Here is a 21,009-nt window from a genome sequence, read left to right on the forward strand (position 1 = left end):
CTTGCGATGATAATCTGTCACGATGATCCTTACAGTGATAACACGTTATCTGAATTTCCTTGAGAAAGCACCTGCTTTCTTGCTCTGACTGGGACATGAAGCATTCAAAGGCAGTGAAAAAAGGAAGAATAGGAACAAATTACGAATCTAATACCATTTCACCCTTCCGAAAAGCCAGTGGAGTGGGAAAATGATTCTATGCCTCTATTTCCTCAAATAATCTTGCCTTTACTTTAAAAAGAAAAAGAAGTGACTTACACATCACTAGGGGGACGTCTGAGCAGAAATATCAAGTCTGAAGCCATGGGGACCTCATTCATCGTTGTACGTGACAGAACGCAGGGCACAGAGAGCCTTGTGCTTTATGGGGACTCCAGAGATGTTGAGAGAGGGAATAAAGGAATGAGTAAATGTTGGATTATTCAGGACTTGTGCCTCTATTTCTCAGAAACTGGTGTGTTGCACAAAAGAGTTCAGGATAGATGTGAGGAAAAGGGTATAAAAGGGGAAACACTTATATAGACGCAACTGTGTGCCAGGCGCCATCCTAAATGGGTTATAAATCTCAACTCATTCAATCCTCACAACAACCATATGGAGCAGGTTTCATTATTATCCTTGTTTTACAAATGAGGACACAAAAGCATAAATAATTGATGACTTGCCCAAGATCACACAGCTGGCGGTAGAGCCAGGACTGAAACCCATGTGGTCAGACTCCTGAGTCGACGCTCTTAATCACTGGATTATGCTGCCTTGAAAATAATGCAAAGTCACGGGCAAGGCTTGGTGGCCAGACCAGCTCTCCCACCCACTTAACCTCCTTAAGCCTTGGTTTTCACATCTATAAAATAAGGACATTAATTGTCCTATCTCATAGGGCCATCGTGATGATTTTACAAAATCTGTTAAATGCTTAGTAGTTTGGCATTTAGAAAGCTCCCAATAATCATAAGCAACTTAAAAAATGTGAGCCTGAGAAGGAATTTGGATCACTTTTATCTAGCACAGTAAAAGGAAAAAGAATTTGCTATCTAGAGCAGCATGACCCAAGAGAACACTAGGATGATAAAAATGTTCTGTATCTGCACTATCCAATATGGTCACCACACGTGGCTATTGGACACTTGAAATGTGGCTACTGCTACTGAAGAACTGATTTTTAATTTTATTAATTGTAATTAATTTAAATTTAAATAGTCAAACAGTAGTGCCTGGGATGGGGAGTGTGTGGAGGAATGGGGGACTGGGGATGAGCAGAGAGGGATTACAAAGGAGCAGGAGGAAAGTTTTGGGTGTGATGGATATGTTCATTCTCTTGGTTGTGGTACTAGTTCCATAGGTGTGCGCATATGTCAAAACTTATCAACTTGTCCCCTTTATGTGCAGTTTGTTATATTTCACTCCTGCTTCAGTAAAGCTGTTAAACATCAAAACACACCAGTCCAGGATAAACCCGGCTTCTGCATGGCTTCTAGCAGTGGTTCTCAAACTGAGTTTTGAGGGGTGCCCTGGGGTTCCCAGGGCTTCTGGGACTGGAGGCTGAGGGGAGAGGCCAGGGGGAAACAGGTTGGCTGAGCTCAGAGTTGGTCAGCTCTGCTTGCACCAGAGGAGCTGTTCACTGGCCTGCATCCCCGGTGAAGCTCCTCAAGCCATCAGGCTGCTGGTGAAGCCTGTCAGGGTCCCCTGGAGGAGGGGGCTTCAGAGGCTGGGAGAAAGGAAAGGCATGGTGGCCCTGAGACTCGGCGACATGCCTGGGAACCAAACGTCAACATCACGTCCTACTACAGATAAACTCCTCCAGGGGAACGCCTGTGCCCTGGGAATGGAGATGCACACCCAGTTCCCAAACGCCTTGAGAGAGGGCTTTCAAACGACTAGGCCCCGGGTGGGGACAGTAGGAGTCCACATGGGGTAAGGAAGAGGTTCTTCATTAGTGGCACATCTAGGGAGTTTGTAAAACTGCAGGATCCTCTGGGACTCTGATTCTGGGGATCTCTAAGCCCCTGGAGTGAGCCCGGGGACCAGGCCGGGAGAAGGCTGGTATAGTGGGCAGAGCGCTGGCTCCCGACTCACAGTGCCCTGGCTCCAAGTGTCAGCTCCCCGGGCTGTGTGACCTTAACCCAGTTACTTAAGCTTTCAGAGCTGTGGGATCCTCATCCGGAATAACTCCCTGTGGGTTAGACAGTGTTTTGAGCTGAATTGTGTGCCCATATAATTCATATTTTGAAACCCTGACCCCTAATCCCTCAGAATGTAACCATATTCAGAGATGAGATCTTTAAAAGGGTAAAGTTAAAATGAAGTCATTGGAGTGGGCCCTAATCCCATATGACAGGTGTCCTTATAAGAAGAGGGGATCAGGACAGACGTGCACATGCACGGAGAAAAGACCACGTGAAGACACAGTGAGGAGGCAGCCGTCCCCAAGGCCAGGAGAGAGGCCTCAGAAGAAACCAGCCCTGCCTACAGCTTGATCTTGGCCTTCTAGCCTCCAGAATTGTGAGAAAATAAATTTCTATGGTTTGAGCCATCCAGTCAGCGGGTTTTATTATGGCAGCCCTGGAAAACTAAGGTAGATGGGGAGCCCTGTGTGTAGTGCCTGGCACATGGTCAAGCCCAGCAAATGGGAGCTATCCCTGCTATTAGTACTAATTGTCTCACAAAAATATCCACGAATCCCTGGATACTCGGCACTGAAGCTGAGAGCAAATAGTGGTCTTCGTGTCTGGCTCCGGGCTGCTTTTCTGCAGGAATAATTTTCCTGCCATGCCTACAGGCTGGAGGGTCTATGTGCCCAGGCTGATGGGCAGTGCCTGGTGTTCGCATGCCCTGTCCTGGGTGGCAGAGACAATGGCTCTCTGTCCCGGCAAAGTGCGGGCACTGTGCGGGAACCTGTCAGGTGATTACGGTTCATGGAAGGCCAGCATCCAGGGGAGTGGTGACTAGGTGGGAAGAACTCTAACAAACTAGAAAAACGCTAATAAAGAGTCTGCTTGTTGAGCTTCTAAAAGGCATGCTGGGCTTTGGGGGGAATTTAAGCAAGAAATCAGGAGAAGCAGCAGCCGAGAGGAAACGGGATGCATTTGCCTGGCTCAGAACGACGTGGGGAGGTGTTCGATGAGCATTTTGCGAAGCTTTCTTTCCTTCTCCCCACTTGGCCAAAAGTTCCTTCCACCGAGTTCCCACTGTGCCCCCTCTGCTGTGAGACTCAGCTCATGGTCGTCACTGCGCTTGCTTGCGGTCTCTCCTGAACCGGTGGACTCTGTGAGAATGGGGATTTTGCAATATCCAGCTCTGTCTCCTCGGTAGGTGCTGAATAGAAGCTTGTGCAGCCGAGTTTCTGAATATGCTACTCATATTCTCTATTTAGCCAACACTTAAAAGGTATTCACTCTGGCCAGGCGCTATTCTGTGCACCTTAAAAACAGTAACTCATTTAATCTTTTAAGCACCCTTTTGAAATACCTGCTCTCAAGGCGTCGGGAGGGCAAGCACTTGCCCAGGTCTTACACCTCGAAGGAAGGAGGATGCAGACCCAGGCTATCTGGCTCCAGAATTCAGCCACTTCCAGTAGAAAGCCTTTCCTCCCACATCATGGACTCTTAACCTTTTATGTGCCTCCTGCCCTCTGGTAATGCCTATGAACTCTTTCCTGGAATAATACTTTTAAATACATAAAAAATAAAATACATAGGATTACAAAGGAAACCATTTATAAGGAAATACAGCTATTGAAATATTAAAAATATCCTAATGTGTTAATTTGTGAGATGGTAATATACATACCTCTTTATTAACACATGAAACGAGAGCTAGCAGTGGGTCTGGTAACTACTATAATTCCCAAATGGTCACAAGCAGTCATTTGCAAAGATCGTAAAGGGAAATTTGAAGACATCTGCGACAACAATAAAGTGATGTTGAAGAGATCTGAGATTTCTGTTGGTGACAAAAATCACAAACACTGCTCCTACTACTGTGGTTTGTTGTCTACATTCGTAATAGAAGGAAATGATCCATTTCTTATTTATTTATTTTGTTGCAGTAACATTGGTTTATAACATTATATAAAATTTCAGGTGTACATCATTACGTATTTCGATTCCTGTGTAAGTTACATCATGTTCTCCACCCAAAGACTAATGACAACTCGTCACCACACACATGTGCCTGATCACCCCTTTTACCCTCCTCCCTTCCCTCTTCCCTTCTGGTAACCACCAATCCAAATCTCTGTTTCTGTGTGTTTTTTGGTTGCCATTTTTTATCTTCTACTTATGAATGAGATCATATGGTATTTGACTTTCTCCCTCTGACTTATTTCACTTTGAACTAGAAGTTAGTAAAAATAAAGATGTATATTTTTTATCATCCAAGTTTAGGGACCTCCTGAATTCAAGAATTCTGAGTGGACCCCAGGTCAAGGACCTCTGATCTAGACGTACTAGACGTGGACCAGCCGTACTGACATCACCTGGAAACTTGCTGAAATACAGAATCTTAACTCCCACTCCAGACCCATGTATCCGAATCTGCATTTCAACAAGATCTGTGGGTCCTCTGTGTGCACATAAAAATTTGAGAAGCCACGCAAAATACACGCTTGCTGAGGTCAGCCAGGCCGAGGGTTGTGTACTGGAGCAGTATTAAAAAGGGATGATTGTAGATTTGTTTCCAGCCTTCTCTCTGCCTTTTATAATTTCCTTCCCAGGATAGGGGATAAATTAACTGATTGATGCCATTGGCACAACGGCCACTGCCATTGTGTCTAGCTTCTCAGTGCTCCCTTGGGCACCTACCCTCAGGGCAAGAGTGTTCTTATTCTCTGTGTTTGCCTCCTGCAGAAGATGGATGGCCTGACAGGTGGCTTCTCCTTGGAGAGGGAAAGTCGGCAGTTGCCTGCCGTCCTACCTGTGGCCGGGGGCAAGTCAGTACGCTCCACAGGGAAGATCTGGATCTCAGACTCAAGTCCAGTTCTCCAATCCAGCTTTTCCAGCATAAGAAGACAAACAGCATTTAAATTTTCTTCCTGGATCTATTTCTTAATTGGTTCTGAACTTTGCGAGGAAAGATCTGATTAATTAGCCCCCTCAAATCCTAACAATATTGACTGCTAGAAAACTTAGGGCCAAATGTACAAAACTCTAAGAGTTCATTGCTGTCATAACCTCATTCCTGTATCATTTCTATGGCCCTGCTTTTGTTTTTCCTTTTATTTCCCTCTTCCTTTGAGTTTATGTTCTCTTTCTGTTATGTTATCTTGTTCTATTTTCTCTATCCTTATAGCCTCCTTAAATCACTTTTAGAATAAGGTAGGGCACCAATTCATAAAGATACAAATATGAAGGCAAATAGACAAGTCATAGCGGAGACGGAATGCGTGCAGGGCCGCTGCCTCGCACCACCGCACGGAGGTGCTGTTCTCGCTGTTCTCGCTGTTTACGTAAGCATGTAAGTAGTGCTCATTGAGCCCAACGCCAACTACAAGGTGAAGAGTGGAATTATGCAACTGGTGGCTGTGCTCCAGGACTTCTGACAAATTTAGTCTCTGTGGACTAGTTGGCAATGCGTTACTGAAAAAGATAAAGAAGTTTCTGGTAACCAAGGGCATTTAGGGGAGGCTGCTCATTTGTAAAAATGTTCTTAAAACAGTCTAAAAATGTTCTACACTCTTGTGATACACGGATGAATGGAGGCGGTCTCCCTCTTCACTCAGCTTAGGGTTCAATGATTTGAAAGCTGGGAATTGAAGCATGGCAGGGAGACATGATTAGGCTCTTCTCCTGCTAAACGAATCCAAATGCTTGCCCTCACACTCAGAGCTCCTTGCTTGGGCTACAGGCCCCGTAAGATCTAGCTGCCCCTGCCTCTTTTACCAGTCTCCCACGGCCCCCACACTCTCCAGTTTGCCTGGCTCCGGCCACGTGCGCTATTCTTTGGTTCCTTGAACAGTCCAGACTCCTTACATCCTCAAGGGTCTCTGCATATACTCTTCCCTCTGCCTGGACCACTCTTCCCAGCTGCCTTTATCAGTCCAATGCCCATCATCATCCTTTAGGACTTGACTCAAATGTCAGTCTCCCCGAGAAGCCTTTCATGCCTCCTCACCTTGTCAGGTCAAGTCCCCCATTACATCCTTCTCAGCCCTTACCATAATATTAATGAATAATTGTTCATGTCATCATTTCTTTAGGATTGTCTTTCCTACCGGGTTATAAGCTCCTGAGAACATGGGCTGTGCTTGTCTTGTTTATTACCTACCACTTTATTGCCAGCTGGGCCGCAGAGTCTGGCACACAGTAGGGATTTGTTGAATAATTTGCTGAATGAATGAATGGAAAAACGGGAACAAGACCCACAGACACTACTACAGTGTTGGAAAATATATTGAATAAAGAAAAATGAAAATGTGATAGGGAGCATACTCACATCGTTTTAAAAAGAGAAGGGAGAGGGGCTGGCCCCGGGGTTAGGTTTGCCCGCTCCGCTGCAGGCGGCCCAGTGTTTCATTGGTTCGAATCCTGGGCGCGGACACGACGCTGCTTGTCGAGCCACGCTCAGGCAGCGTCCCACGTGCCACAACTAGAAGGACCCACAACGAAGAATATACAGCTATGTACCAGGGGCCTTTGGGGAGAAAAAGGAAAAAATAAAATCTTTAAAAAAAAAAAAAGAGAGAAGGGAGAAGATGAGTTCCACTCATCTCTTGAACATGTGGAGAGGCCATCGTGTGTCGTTGTGTGTGAGCTGGGCCAGCTGTGGGGTTCACTGTGGGAGCTGAGCAGCTCTCCCATTTTCAGGAAATGCTGGGCAACAGAAAATAGGTGAAAATTGCAGAAGAAGAAGAAAAGTTAGACATCAAGAATTTTCTGAATCTCAAAGAATAATGAAATTTGGACAAGAAAGGCAATATATCCTGGCGGTGAGGAGAGCCAGATCCTGGGGTCAAATTCTGGCTTCACTACTTACTAGCTCTGTGACCTTGGGCAAATTACCTAACTTCTCCGTGTGTCATTAAAAAAAAAAAAAGATAATAATGGTACCCACCTCATAGGAGGGATGAACATGTAATTTATTCTTTAACTCCAGTCTCTTTTGAGAGTAAAAGGGGGCAGGGAGGGCGCTGTTAATAATTTTGCTGAGATAACAGTAGTCAATCGGGGCTACATCCAGCACAAGAATAGTTATGGTCATTCTACTCATAAAATGTTAAAAGGATTAAAGAAATTAATACGTATAACTCACTTAGAGGCATGCCTGACACACAGTTAGTGCTCAGTAAAGGCTAGCTGTTACCATTAAGAAGCACTAGAATCCTCCTGGAGACGTTAGGAAGAGATGGACAGTTAATTATGTGGGATGGCGCTTACATCTCAGGGTGCCTCAGGATTTAATTGCCTGATTTTTTTTGGACCCTTCCTTGCTTTTTAATCTTTTTTAAAAAAATTCAAGTATAGCACCTGTGGAAAATTGTACATATAACAAGTGCATAGCATATTGAATTATCACAATATGAACACGCCCAGAAACCACCCAGTAACCACCACCCAGATCAAGAAACAGAATATTGCAGAACTCTAGAAGGTCCCCTCACCCCAAACACCAACCATTGCCTCTGCCCCAGAAGTAACCACTTTCCTGACTATCAACCCCATAGGTGAGTTTTGCCTGTTTTTGAAATATATATAAATGGATGCATACTAGATGTATTCCTTTGTGTCTGGCTTCTTTTGCTCAACACTTGGTTAATGTGGTTCATTCATGCTGTTAAATCAAGTAGGAATCTATTTTATCTCATTGCTGTGTAATACTCCATTGTGTCAGGACACTGCAATTTACTGATCCATTTCGCTGCTGATGGATATTTGGGTAATTTCCAGTCTCTGGCTATTATGAAATATACTGCTATGACCATTCTTATCTTTTGGGATGAGCAAGTAGGTATTCTGTTGGGTATGTAATATACTTCAGAGTGGAATTGCTGAGTTATAGGGGTACATATGTTCAGCTTTAGTTGGTTCTGCTGGACAGCTTCCCAAGGTTGTTGGACCAAATCACCGCCCACCAGGATTTATGAGAATTCTGTTTTTTGCTCATTTTTGCCATCCTTAGGCACTGTTGGTATTTTGATTTTAGCTGTTCTGGAGGTTGTGTCTCATTCTGGTTAAAAAAATGCTTATGAATTCCACCTGATTATAACAAAAAACACCTCCATCTCCCAAGAGCCCACTACGTGTTGGGCACTGAGCCAGATGCTTCATTTAGTCCACGCACCAACCCTCCGAGTGAGGTGTTACCATCCTCAATTTACAGAGGAGGACCAGAGAGATTAAATTACTCTAGGCCACAGAGATTGTAAGTAGCAAAGCCCTGGTCTTGTTTGATCCAGCTCAGTTTGATCTTCAAACATAAGCACTGTTTTGACTCCACTGTGGTGTTGACACTGCAGGGGTCAAGATGAAGGAGAGAAAATGGCGGGTGACCTCAGCAGAGTGGTAAAGATGCTCTGAATCCAGCAGCTGCCCTTGGGGCTGCCTGTGTGATAAATTCCTGGGAGAAGTGGGGCTGAGGTACACAAATGCCTCCTTGGTCTCAGCACAGGGCCCTGTGTGTACTTCCCTCCCCAGGCCATTAGAGACCTATACTTTCTTCCAGGGGACAAACATTTGAAGGGTGCTGAGCCAGAAAGCTGGAATGAACACCCTGTCCCAGCCACCGCTGAAGCTCAGATAGGGTTGCTCTGTTCTTCTGTTTCTTTTTTCCAAGAGGATCAGTCCTTTGTTGCAAGAGGTCCCCTTGAGTCGCTCCACACCGGAGTGGCGAGGGCTTGGAGTTCTCCCTTTGCCCAGATCGATGTTGCTTTCATTAACCTGTCCCTTAGCAAGGGGCATGCTGACTGCTGGATGGAAGTTGTGGAAATGAGGACCATGTTTGGGAGGAGCCCCACTTCCCGTGGGGTCTCTGTGAAGTTCCCCACTTGCCTCTCTCCCTCATCTGTCACAAGTCTGGCTCTCCTTACAGCCGCCTACTCCCTCTCCTGTCTGAACATGACCTTCAGAATGTTCCCTGAGTACTCTGTGTTCTTTCATGTGTGACTAGGGTATGGCTGAGCCACCTGGAGGCTGCCTCCACCCTCCACCCTCTCGCAATCCATCCAGAGGCCTTGAGAAATGAGACATGTCTATAATCCAGATATTAGTCATCTTTCACATTGTAAAAGAAATGTAAATATTGAAACTACAAAACAAACCAACTACTTAATGAATTCTTTATGTGGCAAACACCCTTGCAACTACTGGCCAGGTCAAGAAAGAGAGCATTGCTGACCTCCCCAGAGGCCCTCACGTGCCCTGGCCTCATCCTCCCCAAAGCACCCACTCTCCCACTTGTACACTAACCATGTCCTTGAGTGACAGTTACATAGTTTTATCACTGAAACATGTATCCCCGGACATGATAGCAGATTTTCCTTTTTGAGGATGGTGCAGGTGTTTATCCAGGCCATGATACAGAAAATGTCCTACAGTTCCTCTCATTCTTTCTCTCTCCTCAGTCTTTCCCACACGCTGGTTTCTCCTTCCTTTCTGCTTCTGCTTCCACACTACTCACTGCTCTTATGGCCTCCCCTTTCCCACAGCCACCTGGCTTGTGTTTTCTGGTTTCCCATGTTGACTGCCTTTTTTCTTTTTGGGAACAGCCCTTGAGAATCCTGGTGAGCACACGTCTCTATGTCATTCTTCATGCCTCTTGTCTTTGAACATGCTTAGACTAACTCGTTTTCTCTTTGACTCCTGGAAAAGTCCATTTCACCCTTCAAGACCTAGGTCAAATGTCACTTCCTCTATGAATATTTTCCTGACTCTCTCCACAGACTCATTTTACTTTCTTCTGTGTCCTCAAAGCTTATCTTAGCTGCCTTAATTATGTGTTCCCCCGACTATATGGTACGCGTTGCTCAAATGTCAGTCTTGCTGGTTGGCAGGGTCATGAGGTGCCTGGCATGTAGTAGGTGATCAATCAATGTCTTTTGAGTGAGCAAGGACTATCAAGGCCTATGCAAACTCTTCATAATACAGATACTGTATGGAGTGAGAGCATACAAAAATAATAAATTGGGAGTGGGCAGCAGCAAACACATTTTTAGCTGCAGTTATCATGTAACAGATCCAGAGGATATATGAGAAATATAGTCAGAGAAAATGGAGTGAGGGGACACTGGGTATTCTCCAAAGAAGATAAAATAATGCTCTACTGGGAGCACAAAAGTTGAGTGAGGAAAAGAATTAGTTTTTTCTTTTTCTTTTAATTAAATTATATTTTGTAGTTCAGGAAAATCCTTAAGATATGTCAACCACTTCTCTTTTTTTTGAAACAATTACAGTAATATGTACACAAGGGTTAACAAATATTCAAACAGTAAAAAGAATATGAAATGGAAAGAAAAAGGTTTTCTTTTTCACTTTGCTCTTAAACCACTTGTCCAGTTTTCTAGAATCGTTTAAAGAAAATTGCTAAGTACTTTCGTAGAGCATCATAAGGCACTTCACATATTTACTCACGGGTCGAGAAGGAGTGGTTCAGTGTGGACTTGGCATCAGTCAGATCTGAGTTCTAATCCACTACTTATTCTTGTTTGACCTACCAGTTCCTCCAAAAGTTCCTCCAAAATCTTGAGCTAAACTTTGTTTTAACTATCTTGGAATCTGAAGGATGATAATAGTTTACTTTTTCTTCCTCATCTCCCTTTTGTTCATGTTCTTGTTGTTTAATCTTTTGGATCGTTGGATTGAAAGTCAGAAAACCTAGGTCTCATCCTATTCCCGTCACTAAGTCTCTATGTGATCTTGGGTGGGACCCTCAATTCCTTCTCCGTGTGACATTGGGCAGCCCCCAAGCTCTTTGGGTCTGAGCTTCTCCATCTGAAAATAAGTGGTTTCTACTCTCTGAGTCCTTCCGGCTCCACAATAGCTCTGCAGCTTGTCATGTAACGGATTTCATGAAGCCACTCTCAGTCTGTGTTTCTGCGTGACCTGGAACACGTCTACACCCCAGGCCCTAAAATCCTTCTCAGAAACTGGGGTAGCAAACTCTTCCTTTCCTCAGAAGGCTGTTGTGGAATTAATGAGTTAATACTAGAACCCGTTTGAGCTCTCCATTGTGGGAGAAGGGTGATATGAAGAGAAACCATTGCTTGTTATTCTTAGAAATAGCCCGAAGGGAGATCAGACAGCACGGTCGGTCAGCAGAAGCCCTGCAGCAATCGCTCAGACCCAAGCTTTCTTCTCTTCGCCAGCCTGCCTGTTGATTTGAAATCTTGGGAGCACATGGCACAGAATGGGCCTGCGGCTCCAGGTGACAGAAGAGTAGAAAATGAGTGGTCCTTCCAGAATATTTATGGGTCACTTTATGTTCCCCAGAGCGTGCAGGGAGGCATGTTGCAAAAAGACATGTTTAAATCAATACTTGGGCTATTTTTTTGCAGGGCTCATGGTGATTTAGTTTTTTTAAATATGTGTAACGCCGTATTTCTAGTGCACTGTGAGATGGAGAATCCACTGGGTTCTGTATGCCAGGATGGTAAATCACAGAGCTGTAATAGAGATGTGAAATGGGTATTCAGCAAAAAACAAGCAGGCAGAGATGAACCCTTTTGAAGTGTCATCATCTATTTCAGTTTTCTAAATGAAATTGGGTTTTCCTGTTGAGCCTAAAATATAGTTTCCCATCTCTAGCTGATACAAGTTCTTCACAGAGTGTGGGGAGGGGGCATGTGTGTGTGGAGGGGGCTGAGGGGAGGGGGAGGGTTTGAGGGTGGGGAAGGACTGGAGAGAAGAAAAGTGACTTTCAGTAAATCTTATGCAATGTGAAGTTGGAAATCAAGCTGACTTGTCACAAGCTGCATCAAACTTGTTTCGAAGGACTTCTGAGACACTCCACAAAAAAGGAAATCCAAGCAGCTAATATGCTTATGAAAAGGTGCTGACATCATTACTCCACAGGGAAATGCAAATTTAAACCACAAAAGATACCACTGCCTACCCACGTGAATGGCTACAGTCAAAAGGACTAGCTACACCGAATGTCCATGAGGATGTGGAGCGATTGGAACTCTCTCAGACGTTGCTGGTAGGAGTGCGCACTGGTAAAATGACTTCGTACAAATATTCTTGGAATATTGCTTGGAGGCATGTGAAAGCTCAATATATTCCCATTCTATGGCTCAGCAATTCCAGTAAAAGACGTGTGTCAGATTCATACCATCTTTATTCGTACGTAACAGCCCCAAATGGGAAATGACTCAAATGTTCATGGGCAGTATCTTGGATAAATGAATTGTGGTACCTTGACACACTACGCAGAAATGAGAAAGGTCAAACCACTGCTGTATGCAACAATATGGATGACTGTCACCAATATAATGTTGAGTAAATGAAGCCAGATTCAGAAAAGCACTTATTGTGTGATTCCATTACATGAAGTTTAAGAATAAGCAAAATAATCTCTAGCGATAGAAATAAGACCAGAGGTTACTTTTGGGAATGGTGTTGATTGGGAGGGGCATGAGGGAACCTTCCGGAGGGCTGGAAATGATCTATATCTCAATTTAAGTGGTCGTTACACAAGTGTAAACAGATGTAAAAGTTTATCAAGCTTTACACTTCACATTTGTGCTTATTACTATGTCAATCAAATATGTCAAGCAAAAAGGAAAAAATCAAACTCTATTTGGCTCTAAATTACTACAAATTAGGCTCTATTGGTGTTTTGGGGGACAAGGAGGCTTGCCTGTGTCTTCCCATTATACTGTGACCTCTTGGGGGGGGGTGCTATTTAATTTCATTACTGAATCCACAACTTCTAGAGACATGACATGTCCACTGAATAATTTTGTTAAATATTTAGGCCTTAGGTGCTGCTTTTGGTGGGTACCAAGGCTGAGGTGAAGTTAATGACTTTTGAATGTTCCGTTCTTTTAGAAAATGAGTAGTTCTATTTTTCAAGTCATGTCCCTTCTTACGGCCTCCAGTAAGGGCGGAGCTGCTCAATGAACTCTTCCTAATGTCATAAATAATAAAGTGGAACTAGGGTTAAGACCAACCAGCATATCAGAAGAACATGGACTTCGGAATCAAACAAATTAGGGACAGACTCCTGGCTCCGCCACTTGCAGCTTTGTGACTCAGGTAATTACTTTGCCTTCCTGGATCTAAAATGAGGTCAATGACATTTCCATTGCAGGCTTGTGATGCAGATTAAAATTGCAATTTTGCAAAAACAGTTGGGATAGCGTGCCTAGTACACAGTAGGTCCTCAGTCAGTGTCAGTTCTCTCATCAGTTGTTTTCCATTCCACAATCAGAATCAACATGCTAGATGACCTGCAGAATTTCCAGGAAGTGGCATTTCTCTGCTGTTCTATAGCCCCCTTCCCAATTTTACGGCACTTCCACTCTGAAATTTGACTCGTTATCTTGCCTGTGTAACACAGAAAACAAGTCCCAACTGCCCTCTGAGACTTGGCAAAACCCTTAACAGAGGACAGAGTCCCTTCAAGGTTATGATGAGGGAAGTCTGAAGGTAAAATTCCGTCTTTCCATATGTCATCATGCACGTCCTCAGAACTTTTCTATCTGCCCACTTTAAAAGTTACCCCAAATCATTTATTGGACATTTTGGGGCAGTCTATGAACTAAAATCAAATGCACAGAACATCCCCCAAATCCATCAAGATGAAAAGATTTAAATCTACACCTACGCCAACTGAGCTTTAAGGTCCTTTCCCCGTGATTTCCTCACAGCTCCCCAAAGGTCAATAGGAAATTGTTAAAACGAAATCAGGTAGAAGAAACGGGCTCCTGCTTTTAATTTGAGGGGAAAAGGAAACATTAAGCCATACATAATTATGAGGTCAATTGTCCTGAGTTTGGATGCTTTAATCCTAATGAAGGTTAAAGTAGCTGAGTTACGGAGACTGAGGAAAATGAGAATCTCATGTTAATGGCTCTTGAAGACTATCCAGTTTTTCTCAGGCCCAAAGGTGAAAGAATAAAGTAAGACATGACAACTTATGAAGGTAGTTAGCAATGCAATGTTCTTCTCAACTTGTATATTCTTAACTCCTGTCAAACTTTTTTCTTAGTCAACAGCTATGTGGGCAAGCATTTCTCAAATTCTTTCCTATGGAAAACATGTCCTCCTCCGGACCTATGAAACTAGCATCCCATGGACAAGGAAGTTTGGGCATCCCAGCATACCTGTATCCTTTTTGGAGATTGAATTTGCATATATGCAATAAAGAAAACCCCTGTGTTGTTAAATCAGTGTTTCTCCAAATGGTTTGAATCCTGGAGTCCATTTTTTGTTTTAAGAGTTATGGCCCATGGAGTACAATGTGGAAAATGTTGGCATAGATACACGCTATTACTAAAATCTAAAACTGAAAGTGTCTTTTCTCACAAATGTCACCATCGTACTTGGTTTTATGAAACCTATTCAATTAAAATTATGAACTAGTCCAATTTATATCCAATTATATTATCTCTACAACTTAAAGCTTATCATTAATTTTATATGAAATCTATTATTTTACTCTTTCTATTCATTTGATTAAAACTAATATCCAAGATTCAATTATGTAAATGAAGTGAGGTGGCGTTTGCCAACCTTGTTTCTATTTGGAAGCATTCTCTTTTTAGCATAGGCTCCTATGCCTATTTCACGTGTTTAAATCCATTTTGGGGTACACACGTCTTTTCCAGAATATATACTTCTCCTTATGCTAATTTCTCGTATTGAGAATTCTACTGTGGGCTCCCTGAGTAAAGGACAGTAAAGGATCATGGCTTTAGAGTCACAGTGATGTAGGTTTGAATTCAAGCTCTGGGTGAAGTCATTCCAACTCTCTTTAGTTTTGGTTTTCCATCTTTAAAGTGTGGACACTAAAACTTACCTTATATGGTTGTTATAAGGATACCATGAGACTATCTATCTATCAAATGGTTTGACATCATCTTCCATGACACATAATTATACTATAAATTACTTCATAAATTTATTACTCTATAATTACTTTATTCACTCTCCTTTCTAGTTGGAGTTGATGACCTTCTAAAATGAGTCTGCTCCTCTCATCCTAATTATCTAATACCTAACAAACAAATTGAATTGAGGTTTGTTTCCTGTGTAAACAGCCATTACTGAGTACGTACTGGCATGATATGACTGACAAAGAGTAGCTTAGATTTATTTTCTGCCCTTAATATTTTTTATCATTCTGGGGCTATAATTTAAAAGTCATCTTGGTCCTGGAGGTGTAGGTGAATATGGAACATCATGTTTATCTACTGCAGGTTGCCTGATAATTTTCATCTGCAGTCATTATTTCCTCTATCTCATATGCTGAAGATGCAGCTGATAAAGATTTGTTTCAGTTTTCTGATGAAAAAACGAAAATCTGAGGGAAGAAAAGGAATATAGTCTTCATACGTCAACTTGTAACCTACCACCCATGGGAACAATACTGATGCCCACTGGGGGCTTATTCTGTCCCACTCATCCTTTTAGGGGAGAGCTCCAGACTGTAACAGTGACTTGGTTAATTGGCTTTAAATGTTTTCAATAGTGAATTAGAATCTGACTTTGTTCTTTACCTCGAGAAGACTAAAATACATGCATGTTCTATAAAATGTTTGACTCAAAAACTTTAAAGACTGGGAAAGTAAGTGGAGTGTGTGCACGTGTGTGTGACAGAGAGACATGGGGAAAAATGTGTACACCTGTGACTGTATGTGTTTGTGCACATTGAGAAAGACAGGCAACTTATTTAGGGTGGAAATTGAGTTTACTGGTTGTTTTAAAAGATGAGTGCATCACAGATTAAGACTTTCAATCTCCTCTTGATCTCCAGTTAGGGTGTGCATTTCAGAAGGCAGGGAAATGCCATCTTTCTTTTATCAGGATCTGAATGGCAAGAGTTTGTTAATATACAACATTTTTCTTGAAGAAATATCCAAAGTTGATTTCACAAATCTAGTCTGAGAGAGGGTATTTTTGGTGTTCTTCTAGGTCAGCCCCTAATTGTTCAGCTCCTACGTCCCATTATTTACTGTAAAGATCATAGCTACTGTTATATTTTAAACTGGCTACTTTACTAACCAAGAAGCTCTCTGCCAACCTAGAAGATCTCGCTATTGGTAGTATTTTTCTGTGGAAAGACTATCGTAGCAAGAGTTTTCTGAGAGTTCTGAAAGTTCTCTTTGTAATTATCCTTCCTTGAAGGATGAGGAAAGGAGAACAGTATCCTGACTTCTACCAGTAGTCAGTAGTGCCACTGCCACCCTCCTCCTGCACCTCCCACCCCCACCCCCAGCTATGTGCTCCTGCTCAATTGTGACAACCTAACATGTCTCCAGACATTGCCAAATATCCCTTAGGGAGGCAAACGTTCCCATGGTTGAAAACCACTGTCTGAGAGTAAGAGAAAGTAAGGATACTTCTGGAACATACTGTGGTTACCAAGAAACAAGAATGTTTCTGAGAATACCAGAGAAATTAATAAAAAAGAGGTGATTTAAATGGGCATAACATATTGTTATTATTGATCATGATAATAATAATAGCCAATTGAAACCAGTTGGGTTTGTAGAAAGCCATGACTTATGGTGATGGTTAAAAGAGAAAGTTATTCTAAAATGTACAAAAAGGAAAGCGTAATACAAAAGAAGGATCAACATACATTTGTGTTTAATTTTTATTGATTTTAATGAGTAAGAAAGCATGAATGCATATGGATGTTTTCTATACTCAGTTGAATAAGATTATCTGAGTATAGAAATATATTCTGTTTTATCTGTGTAAACAAGAAAAAAATGAATAAACTTAGTAAGTCAAAAAGGAATGGAAAAAGTTGGTACCCCAAACAGGAAAGATTGATTGGTATTCGTGGTGTCATATGTTAACCAAGAAGAGAAAGAGCCCAGTAGTTGATTAGCATAGTCATAGACATAAACATTAAATATTTAAAAAGAAAGCCCAATAATGTATTACAAAATTATAAATTGGCCAACAGCTTGAAATTGAGAGCTAACTACAAACTCACTCATTTGTCAGATAAAGAAACTTATAGCTGACCCTACTAATTTTAATAAAATACTAATAAAACTAATGGTTCATACTCATCTATTGAGCCCTTAATTTGTTACTGAGTATGTCAGTTCTTCTCCATCATGTTTAATGTTTTGAATACATTAATCACAATTATTTTAAAGTTGTGTCTTATAACTCCAACACTTGGATCTCTTATAGTCTTTTTTTTTGTATATATTTTCTTTTGCCCTTTGGTTAGTTCTCATGTTTTAGCATGTTTGGTAATTTTAGATTGAAAGCTAGACATTGGTTATCTTAAATGGTGTCTGATAGGATTATTGAAACCCTAGGAAGCCATAGAAGTTGAAACCGCTGAAAAGGAGAAGTAGTCAAAAAAAAAAAAAAAAAGATTAAATCCATGATTTTAGCATTTTTAAAGGCCTTTTTTTTGGTGAAAGAGTTTTAAACAATTTTGAAATCATTGTGCTTTTGTTTGTTTTGTGTGTTCTTTAAGGCATTGAAAGCTTTCAGAAGAATTAGCCATACTAAATTCGTAATTGCAGTTTAAACTGTATAAGGGAATTCAATTAATCAAACTTGTAGTCAATTACTAGATGCTTAAGAAAAAAGGCTTTCAAAGTGTCCTTTATTAGATATATAAATCTAATGAATTGAGCATTGGACAAAATACAAACACTAGTACATGTTGCTTTCCACACACAAAAGCCCTGCAGAGATTAAGGAGAGAGTCTATTAAGGTGTTAATTCCTGGAATTGTTAAACTTTGTCTCCCTCAGTAAGATAACGTAGTTGAGCCAATAGTAATTAGGCATCTACTTCTAAGGAGTGAGTCTTAAGAGCTAATTAATGAGTGAGAAATAAGTCTCACTGTCTAATATAACAACCTTGGGGGAGATGGACAAGTGTGGAGCTTTTGTGAACTATGAATTGCTGGGATAATCTCAGTGGGCTAACACTGTGGCCCACTGAGACCATAGCCTGCTGAGGCTTTGGTCCAAGAAGCTTCATTCAGTTTCTCTCCAAGGCCCACTACCTCCAATCCAAACTGAGACTCTCTTCCCCTTGGCCGGGGGTGGAAATTGCAGATGGATAGGAGTGAGTGAGTTCAGTTCTCTCTTCCTTGTTCCCTACATCTAGTGAATAGGACTCATTTCCTTTCATAATAGACTGGAGTCCAGAAGGTGTCTATCATTACCCATGTGGCAGGGTTAAGAATAATCGTGTAAGTTATTTTCCTTGCCCATAATTTCTCTGGCTTACTTTGAGGCCATCTGCATCACACACTCCCAGCACACCAGGAAAAAGTTACTATCCACAAAATAAATAAGTGAAATCTAAACATCTTGGAGGAGTCAGCCAACTCTAAAAGTAATTCAAGAGACTTCTTGTAAAACTTTTTGCTGAAAAGTTCCAAGAACATTCTAATTCAGCCAAGGTGACGGCTGACCATCTCTCTTAAAAGAAGGATGGCTAAAGAGGGATTTTTAGTAAGAAAGCTTAAACATAATTACTTGTATCATACTTCTTACGAAGCCAAATGTGCTCACTGGAAGGGGAGGTCAGTGTAGAGTCGCATAGCTCCTTGTCTTTCCCTATTGACTAGCACCTCTCAGCCTTATAAATGTAGCAAGACGATATTTTTTAAATGGATATATTTTCACTTCTAAGAATGCCTAGATATTTCTAGTATCCTTCCTCTCTCTCTCTCCCCATCCAAATCAATAGCATTCTTTACTTTAGGAGGAGGGTAGATACAGCCTAGAACAAAGATGTCATTGTTATCTTTGACTTTTAAGGGTCTTGAGAGTCCACGGCTGTAACAATAGCCTGAAAGCCAAGTTGATTTTGATTTGTGAGAACTAGGCACTTAAGATAAAAGGGACTTTCACTCTGATTCTCCAAGAACGCACAGCTTGAATTAAGTGTAGTTTGAGCCCAGAGGACTCGGATCTGAGAATTAACACTGGAGTATGAAAGGATATAGGGTAGGACATCAGAGAGGTTTTCCCTTATGAAAAGAGATCTAAATTCTAGCACTTGGTAGGGAGGAGAGGAATTGGGGAGGATAGCAAGAAAGTTGGGTTGAAGTCAATGTTTCTTGTGGAGTGTTGAAACCCTGAGAGTGAGGTGGGTGGTAGTGTCCTCCCACTGTTGCTGATCGCTGAGCGCCATAACATCAGTAAGCTTGCCTACATCTCTGGAAGTAGCTCCTAAAAAGATCTTGGACTGCATGTTGTATAGCGTTTCTTACCAGGGCTCTCATGGCTATAAGATATGATGGGGTCTGGGTTCAACTAGAATTACTCATAGCCTCTCCAGAGAGGGAAGGTGCTCTCTAACAAATTATTGTCATGTATTTAGTTATTCAAAAGATGTGTTTAATTGATGAGTTTTGAGTGTTTATTATGTGGGCCAATCATTATGCTAGGCAAAGTCATGGCTTCCAAAATCTTATGCATCGGAATTGTGGATGAGTGCCATGTATTCAAAAAACTGCAGCAGAGGCCGTATGTGTCTTTGGTAGGGATAAGACAAAACTGTCAACCATGCAGGCCACATGGATCTTCAAAAGCAGGGCGTTTTGAGAGTTAGGATGTTACCTGGAGCTTCAGGGGGAAATTCAATCCAAGGGAGCAAATGCAAGGCCCCAGCATGTGGATGTGCACAGTGGACACTGCACAATTCTAGGTGTATGTGAGTGACGTCTCCCTCCCATCTCTGAAATAGTGCAGTGCCCAACCTGCACAGCCATACATAATGTCCTTGGGAAAATAGAAGGGGTAGCTGAGGAGGGCTTCTAAGATCAATACTGGAAAAAATTAGGAAAAGACAGCATTTTTTTCCAACATGTGACTCTGATCACGTCACCTCTGCCCCTTAATCTTGGAGTGATTTCCAGTATTATTGTGATAAAGAAAACTTAAAATGCTCTCAAAGGCTCTGCCTGCTCTGACCCTCCCTGACTCCCTAGTCTCGATTTGCAGCATATTCTCTGTTCCCTTCACGTGCCTTCCTGGAGTCCTTCGAACCCATCATGTGCTTTCCTGCCTCAAGACCTTCGCATGGGCTATTTCTTCTGTCTAGACGCCTTCCTCTCCCTTCTGCGCCTCCCACTTTGTACTCTTCCCTCAGATCTAGCGCCAGGGGCTCTTCCTCGAGAAAGTCTTCTCTGATCTCCCTGGCCAGGTTGCATTCCCCCATCAGACACCCTCCTAGCACAGGAGGGTGCTAGAGCTGCTTGGAATCTTTCATTTGCTTTTATGGTTATTTAGTAAATGTCTGTTGTTCTAGACAACAATCATAACGATAACAATAACAGCTAACATGCATTGGATGCTCTCTCTGTGCTGGGCCCCCTTTAATAAGGGCCCCTTTTTTTTTTTTTTTTTAAAGATTTTATTTTTTTCCTTTTTCTCCCCAAAGCCCCCTGCCATTACATAGTTGTATATTCTTTGTTGTGGGTCCACCTAGTTGTGGCATTTGGGATGCTGCCTCAGCGTGGTTTGATGAGCAGTGCCATGTCCGCGCCCAGGATTCGAACCAACGAAACACTGGGCTGCCTGCAGCAGAGCGCGTGAACTTAACCACTCGGCCACGGGGCCAGCCCCAATAAGGGCCCCTTTTAAGATCACATTAACTCATCTAATCTTCACAGCGACTGGGTGAGGCTGGTACTATTGTTACCTACCCCTTTTATATAGATGGGGAAACTGAGCCACAGAGAGGTTAACTCCCTTGACCAAGGTTAAGCAGCCCAGGAGGACGGGGACCATATCTGTTTTGCTTGCCCTCGTGTACCCACTAGCCCAGTGCCTAACATGGCAAATGATCATGATTTCTTGGCTACTTGAATAAAAGATGTCCGAGGCAAATCTTTGAGAGGCAGTACTGGGCATTAGGT

General features: G+C 42.3%; 1 long non-coding RNA gene across 4 annotated transcripts in view; it reads left to right on the forward strand.

The window, feature by feature from the left end:
* The window catches only part of LOC139075980 (uncharacterized), a 294,470-nt gene that overhangs the window by 137,207 nt on the left and 136,254 nt on the right, over window positions 1-21,009 (forward strand). Inside the window, exons 5-6 of one of the 4 annotated variants that reach the window (XR_011527098.1) lie at window positions 12,981-13,187; window positions 14,143-14,320. The exons of the other annotated variants lie outside the window; for them this stretch is intronic. This is a non-coding gene — a long non-coding RNA (uncharacterized lncRNA). Of the gene's footprint in view, window positions 1-12,980; window positions 13,188-14,142; window positions 14,321-21,009 lie in introns of those variants that run through there. 4 annotated transcript variants of the gene reach the window in all.

This window comes from Equus przewalskii, chromosome 15, assembly GCF_037783145.1.
Source record: "Equus przewalskii isolate Varuska chromosome 15, EquPr2, whole genome shotgun sequence".
In the NCBI taxonomy this organism is placed as follows: Eukaryota; Metazoa; Chordata; class Mammalia; order Perissodactyla; family Equidae; genus Equus; species Equus przewalskii.